This window comes from Tauraco erythrolophus, chromosome 4, assembly GCF_009769465.1.
Source record: "Tauraco erythrolophus isolate bTauEry1 chromosome 4, bTauEry1.pri, whole genome shotgun sequence".
Taxonomy (NCBI): Eukaryota; Metazoa; Chordata; class Aves; order Musophagiformes; family Musophagidae; genus Tauraco; species Tauraco erythrolophus.
The window spans coordinates 57,996,047-58,004,126 of record NC_141468.1 but is presented as its reverse complement, the minus strand read 5'-3'; positions in this window follow the sequence as shown (position 1 = coordinate 58,004,126).

The window sequence follows — 8,080 nt, the reverse complement described above, 5'->3', positions numbered from 1 at the left end:
GAAGGGATTGAGAGCAGCCCTGAGGAAAAGGCCTTGGGAGTGCTGATGGATGAGAAGCTCAACATGAGCCGGCAATGTGCGCTGGCAGCCCAGAAAGCAAATCGTATCCTGGGCTGCATCAAAAGAAGCGTGGCCAGCAGTTGAGGGAGGTGATTCTGCCCCTCTACTCTGCTCTCCTGAGACCCCACCTGGAATACTGCATCCAACTCTGGAGTCCCCAACACAAGAAGTACATGGAGCTGCTGGAGCGAGTCCAGAGGAGGGCCACGAAGATGATCCAGGGGCTGGAACACCTCTACTATGAAGACAGGCTGAGAGAGTTGTGTCTGTTCAGCCTGGAGAAGAGAAGAGAAGGCTCCGGGGTGATCTCATAGCAGCCTTTCAGTATTTAGAGGGGGCCTACAGGAAAGCTGGAGAGGGACTTTTTACAAGGGCGTGTAGTGATAGGACAAGGGGCGATGGCTCTAACTGAAAGAGGGCAGATTTAGATTAGATATAAGGAAGAAATTTTTCACTCTGAGGGTGGTGAGGCAGTGGAACAGGTTGCCCAGAGAAGTCGTAGATGCCCCATCCCTGGAAGTGTTCAAGGCCGGGTTGGATGAGGCTTTGGGCAACCTGGTGTAGTGGAGGGTGTCCCTGCCCATGGCAGGGGGGTTGGCACTAGATGATCTTTGAGGTCCCTTCCTACTCTAACCATTCTATGATTCTATGATTTTTACGATAATTTTGCACGGATTTGTTTACAAAGTTGTTTTGGAACAGCTGTTCTTTATTATCTCACTGCATGGACCATTCAGGTTTGGGAATACAGGCACCTTACTTCAAACTAAAGATAGTTTAAGAAATCAAGAAATCAAGAAATTAAGAAATCAACCATAGAATCATAGAACCATAGAATAGTTTGAGTTGGAAGGGACCTTAAAGATCATCTAGTTTCAATCCCCCTGCCACAGGCAGGGACACCTTCCACTAGATAGGTTGCTCAAAGCCCCATCCAACCTGGCCTTGAACACTTCCAGGGATGGGGCATCCACAACTTCTCTGGCAGCCTGTTCCAGTGTTTCACCACTCTCAGAGTGAAGAAATTCTTCCTTAGATCTAATCTAAATCTGCCTTCTTTCAGTTTAAAGCCATTACCCCTTGTCCTATCGCTACACATCCTTGCAAAAAGTCTCTCTCCAGCTTTCTTGTAGGCCCCCTTTAGGTACTGGAAGGTCTCCCCGGAGTCTTCTCTTCTCCAGGCTGAACAACCCCAACTCTCTCAACCTGTGTTGATTGCTTTGTTTTCATGGGGAAGCTACTGAGCAGTTCCACAGGGTGTGGTTTCAGGGTAGAGTAGCACCATCAAACTCCTCCTCTACTTGGAACACTTGAGTGCAGGACCACCTGTTTCACCTCCAACATGGAAAACAAGTACCCCCACCAGCAGTGAGTACAGAGGAATGGCTCCACTGTACTCCTGACTGCACAAAACTTCCCTCCACAGCCAACTCCTCCACTGGGTCACTTTAGAGGAAGGCACTCGTATTCCAGAAATGAGAACAAGCAGACAGCGAATTCATCGCTAACAGCTGGGATGTTTCAGATCCACACGATGCTGGCTCTGAAACAGCTTCACAATGCAGGCAAGCCTTAAGAAATCTATTGTAGGGAAATCTAAGGAGAGTCCTTTGAAGAAGAAAACCCTCTTTTTGTGGGAGGATCCTGCCGCCTATACTCACGAAGAGTCTTTTGATTTCAACAAAAGCTTGTTTCTAGCCAAGACATCTGCAATGCAACAGCTGAGCAGTGCCTGACTCAAAAAAAAACCTGATGTCTGAGAGGTCTTCACTTCTCTCTAGGCAGCTTCCTCCTTTCGCACTTCTTGTGAGACATTTGCACTGTCCACGAGAAAGCACTTTTCTGCAATTTCAAGGGTGGCTGCTCACACAGGGTGCTGTGGACGCTGGTGGGGGATGGCTGTGCAGAGAAAGACCTAAGAAGGCAGATGAGCTTGTAAACCATGAATTGTGAAAATCACTCTCTATTGGTTGTTTTATCCCTCCAGACTTTGTAGGAGTGAGGTTTTCTCCAAAGCAACCTTTGGTTTAGAGCATTTTTCCTCCCATTCAGCCTGAGACAGGTCCTCAAGAGGAAGGGGTCTTGACACAGGGGGGTGGCATGCAGCTGCGGCTGCTGCGGCCCCCTGAGCCCAGGGACGGCTCCGGTACCTTGCTGAGAGCCCTGACAGATGGGGAGAGGAGCAAGTGGCTTTGTGTGGCTCTGCAAGGCTGGTGCAGCAGCTGCACTCCTCCAGGGAAGGTTTAACTCAGATTAGCCAAAACCAACTCCTCTCCCCAAGACACACTGACGTGAGCTGCACGGGACTGGTCTCAGCTGGAAATCGCTCCTCGCAGGTCTTAACGCTGAGCGGCAAGGACAATCAAGAGCGGTAACAAGACACTTGGGGCCCACTTGGTATTTCGGATATGTAGGCACAGATCAGGCTGCTGTGGCTCTGGGGGGCTGTGGGGTTACAACAGTACTCAGCAGCATTTCTCAGGCCTGAATGGCATCTCAAGGTAGTTGGGGCAGGGAGGGAGAAGGGGGCAGGGGCTTACTACCCTCCTGTGGAAGAACTCTGCTGAACAGTGAGGGCTTCCTCGGCTCTTATATCACGCTCATCCCCATGGTAGTGCACAGCTTTGCAATTTCCAGCATCGATGTATTTCTAGAGGACAGAACATGCTGCTCCTGTCAGTGATGTGTTTTAACTGTTATCAGCATTTATCTGCTTCAGGAATTCAGAGCGATAAGTGGATTAAGTGCGGTAGGTTTGTAGGGCTGCTAGGTCAACATCCTCCTTCCGTCCTTTCCCTTCTCTTCCTATAAACAACCCTGTTGCCACTCTAAATGCCAAGTCCTAGAAATATCGCTGTCTGGAATTTAAAAAAAAAATAAAATATATAGATCTAGCATTTCAAAGGAGATCACACGTAAGACTCAGCTGTGGGATTAGAGGCACGGCCAGGCCAGAAATACATTCACTGCTGGAATTTGCTATGGTAGAGCTTGCTGAAAAGAAATGGCTTTGAAACGACTACCCAGCAGCTATTAACTGCGAGACAGGATGACATTCTGTTCCTTAGAGCCTAAAGGGAGCCTGAATCTTTGAATGCTAAATTCTAATTCAATTTGGTCTGGGGATTCTGGACTGGGTTTTAACCCTGGAGACATAAATGGGAGGAAGATGAGGAAAAGCTGGGGAGTTGTGTGTTTCTATTACCAGCCTGTAGCAGGGCCGAACCGATCCCCTCAAAACTTAAGTGGAACTAACCAGGATACCTGTGCCAAAGGAAATAAATGACAAAGCTCCAAAGGAATAGGTCATTGTATGACCTTCACTCATGCATTATACAGCACACTGCTGCGTGTGAGCTGGTCCCTGCAGCATAACGAGGAGGGAACTGCCTGTCCAGCTGTAGCCCTGCCACAGCACAGACTGGCCAGGATCCGTATGGCTTGGTCCCTCCTTCGATGCAGTGAATGCTGATCACTTCCCGAGACCAAATACAGGATTGGGCTAGGTGCTAGCAACAGTTTCTGCTTGTAGCTGGAAGGTGGCCATTAATTTCACTCAAACACTGTTAAAAGGCCACGACAGCGGCCAGCATTCCCAACCGCGAGGAAAAGCACATTGTTCTGGCGCGCACAAACAACAACAAGTTTGGGCAAGTGCTGAACCTACCAGAATTGCCTGTTCACAGCTGTGTTCAATGTACACCCACAAGTAAAGGCACACGTGCACACGCACACACACACGTGCCCACACATGCCCCCACAGCCAACTCCAGGGAAATCACTTATTCAAACAAAAAGGCTGCTGCTAGCCAAGGCAAAAGCAATGCTGCAGAGACCACAACAAAGCCTCTTTATTGCTGAAGCGTTTAACACCACAACCATCCAAAAGAGAAACACCGCTTGGCGCAGAGAAGAGCTGCAGCAACTCAACGAGCCTGATTGCAGAGAGCGCTTCAGAGCATTCCCCAGCACGGCAGCTCCGGATTTGCTGCCTTGTCAGAGACCAGCTCAATCCCCCATCGCTGAAAGCCAGCCAGCGGCAACGCGCACACCTCTGAGGATTCACAATCTCTTTGACTCCTCTAACCCCAGACTCTGAGGCGTTCAGCTTCCCTCTGTCTGGCGGCAGGAGCGCCAGTGCGAGCGGGGCCGTACCTCTGCCAGCATTTTTACCACTGTTGTGTGTCGAGTGCCTCTCAGCAGGGCTGGATGATGCCGAGGTAAAAGCTGCCAATGCCCTCGCTACGTTTCTACCCGTTGAACTGCTCTGGGGAAGAGAACAATCAGCAACTCGAGGGGAAACCAGAAAAAGAAAGGTGTTGACACCACTGTGGGGAAGGGAGGAGGCACTTCTAGAATTCCCTTTCACCAGCAAAACGAGCCTGCCTCAGAAATCACCCTGCTTCTGCTCTTTTTCTGTTCATCTACTGGGAAGATTCCCAGGGACTAAATTATCATCACACGCGTGATGCACTCTCGGGGGCTGACGCTGCATGGCTGTGCCTCAACCTCGAGGCGTTCCCTACGGCTCCCCTTCACAGGCTCCCTCTTACAGCCTGTGTGGCAAGCCAAGGGGAGCGGGACTCTGCCTAGAAGGACTTCTTTGCTTTCTCAGGCTGACACCTTCCAGGAGAACATCCACCTGGCCGGGCCCGGGGCAAAAGTGGGCAGGAGCTGCCCTGCTGACAGCAGGGCGGGCCATGTTTCATCCACTCGTGCAAGGAGGTGAGAGCTTCCCGCAGGCAGCTCAACCACACCGGGACGGACAGCAGAGCCCCCCCACAGCCCCGGCCGGGCTCGGGCTCGGGCTCGGTCCGGGGCCGGAGGCCGAGGGGCGGCGGCCGCTGCCCGCCAGCCTGTGCCCTCGCCCACAAGGTGGCGCCGTCGGCCCGGCCGCTCACAGCCGCCGGCCCGGCCCCGGCCCCGGCCCCGGCCCCGGCCCCGTTCTCGCCCGGCTCCGGCCCCGGCCCCGGCCCCGCGGCTGCGGCACGGCCGAGCCCGGCGGCCGGCGAGGCGATAAGCAGCGGTGACTGTATTTTTTTTCCTTTCGAGGCAGGTGAATATTCGTGGTCCGTGTCACCTGCACCGCAGCCGGGTGCTGTGCCAGCGCAGCTGAGGGTGCTGTGCCACCTGCGTTTCAGCCCAGGCGAGGGGCAGACACGGGGCCAGGCTCGTACAGGTCTCTCAGAAAACGAAGCGTGTGAAAAGCCCTCGTTGTGCTGGGCCCGGCCTCGCCCTCCCTCCCGCACCCACCGCCACGGTCCCAGGTCACCAGGAGAGCCGCCGCGTTTCGCAGCCGGTACCACTTAGCAACTCCTCTGCTCAGCCATAACCCCGGAGAAAATGAGCACAACTAGGATCCATTTAAGGCAAAATTAATGCTAATTAACCGTAATCAACAACTCGAAGAACAACATTTACTCAGCGAGCTGCAGATACTGCAGTAGCGGTTTGCCTGTCTGGCGGGAGCAAGCAGAAGATGGGGTGCAGAAAAGGAAAATAAAACCTCACTGCGGGCTCTGTCGGACGCACAGCCCCACTGCAATGGGTTTAATCCATGCCAGCTCTCAGCTGCCTGCCTGCTTGCTGCCCCCCTTGCCTGCCTGGTGCCCTCCTCACCCCCCTCTGTTGCCAGAGGTCACTGTCCCCACCAGCAGCCCAGACCTGCCTCCCACACACACCTCCTGCCCCGCTGCCGGTGGTTCCCCTCACAGCCCCAACTTGCAGCCACCTCCAGCAACAGCAGTCGAGCAGCAGCAGCTGAGTCACTTCAGCTGAGCCCTTTTGGGGGGCAGCAGCCCCAGCCAGGAGGGCGAAGCACAAGGGGCTGCGCTCAGCATTGCCTCCAGCGCCTGGCACCGTCTGCCCCAGCCGCTGACAAGCCATCCCTCCTACGTCAAGGGCGCTTTGGAAACTCCTGCCGGTGCTGGTGAAGAGCGTGGTTTTATTATGAATGACACTTCTCAACTTGCGGAGGCCTCCTGGCACCGTGTGTGGTCCCCCAGCTGGGCTCTCGCTGCAGCAAGGGAGAAAGCAGAGATCATCTGTACACTGATTTTTCCTGGGAAAGCTTTTTATATACTTTCCACCACCAGCAAAGCCCAGGCACCTATTTCATGCCACTAACTGGTAATGCTGCACTAGTCAAGGCTCCAATAATGGCCTTTAACTCACCACAGTTAGAATCATAGAATCGTCTGGTTGGAAGAGACCTTCAAGATCATCGAGTCCAACCATTCACCCTGCGCTGTCAGGGTCCCTAAACCATGTTCCTCAACACCAAATCCACATGGTTTTTAAAAACCTCCAGGGATGGGGACTCCACCATCTCCCTGGGCAGCCTGTTCCAATACTTCACAACCCTCTCTGTAAAGAAATTCTTCCTGATATCTAACCTAAATTTCCCCTGGTGCAACTTGAGGCCATTCCCTCTCATCCTGTCATTCATAACGTGGGAGAAGAGACCAATCCCCATCTCCCTACCACTTCCTTTCAGGTAACTGTAGAGAGTGATAAGGTCCCCCCTGAGCCTCCTCTTCTCCAAACTAAACAGTCCCAGCTCCCTCAGCCACTCCTCATAGGACAAGTTCTCTAAACCCTTCACTAGTTTTGTTGCTCTTCTCTGAACCCACTCCAGCACCTCAACGTCCTTCCTGAAGCGAGGGGCCCAAAACTGGACACAGCACTCAAGGTGTGGCCTCACCAGTGCTGAGTATAGGGGGACAATCACTTCCCTGCTCCTGCTGGCCACGCTGTTTCTGATACATGCCAGGATTCCGTTGGCTTTCTTGGCTGCTTGGGCACACCGCTGGCTCATATTCAATCGGCTGTCGACCAGCACCCCCAGGTCCTTCTCTGCTGTGCAGCTTTCCAGCCACACTTCCCCAAGCCTGTAACACTGCAGGGGGTTGTTGTGGCCCAAGTGCAGGACCCGACACTTGGTCTTGTTGAATTTCATACAGTTAGCCTCGGCCCATCGATCCAGTCTGTCCAGGTCCCTCTGTAGAGCCTCCCGACCCTCAGGCAGATCAACACTACCTCCCAATTTAGTGTCATCTGCAAACTTGCTGAGGGTGCACTCGATCCCCTCATCCAGATCATTGATAAAGATGTTAAAGAGAACAGGCCCCAACACTGAGCCCTGCGGAACACCACTGGTGACCGGCCACCAGCTAGATTTAACTCCATTCACCACCACTCTCTGGGCCCGCCCGTCCAGCCAGTTTTTGATCCAGCGAAGCGTACACCCGTCCAAGACACAGGCAGCCAGCTTCTGCAGAAGAATGTTATGGGAAACAGTGTCAAAGGCTTTGCTAAAATCAAGGTAAACAACATCCACAGTTCTTCCCTCATCCACTAAACGGGTCATTTTATCGTAGAAGGAGATCAGGTTGGTCAAACAAGACCTGCCCTTCCTAAATCCATGTTGACTGGGCCTCATCATCTGACTGTCCTGTATATGACGCATGATAACACTAAGGATGATCTGTTCCATGAGTTTACCTGGCACTGAGGTCAGACTGACAGGCCTGTAGTTCCCTGGGTCTTCCCTCTTACCTTTCTTGTAGATCAGCGTCAAGTTTGCCAACCTCCAGTCAGCTGGTACCTCCCCTGTTAGCCAGGATTGTTGGTAAATGATAGAAAGTGGCTTGGTAAGCACTTCCGCCAGCTCCCTCAGAACTCTTGGGTGGATCTCATCCAGCCCCATAGACTTCTGCACATTTAAGCTGTGCAGCAGTTCGCTTACCGTTTCCTCTTGAAAGAAACCTTGATAAAGCTCTCCATCTCCACCATTTGGTTCTAGAGGCATATCACCCAGTGAGTTAGTCTGACCATTAAAGACTGAAGCAAAGAAGGCATTGAGTACCTCAGCCTTTTCTTCATCCCCAGTCACTATTTCTCCCATTGCATTTAGCAAGGGGTGGAGATTCTCCCTAACCCTCCTTTTTACTGTTAAGGTATTTGTAGAAATTTTTCTTATTGTCTTTTATGTTAGCTGCCAGACTAAGCTCCAGCTGGG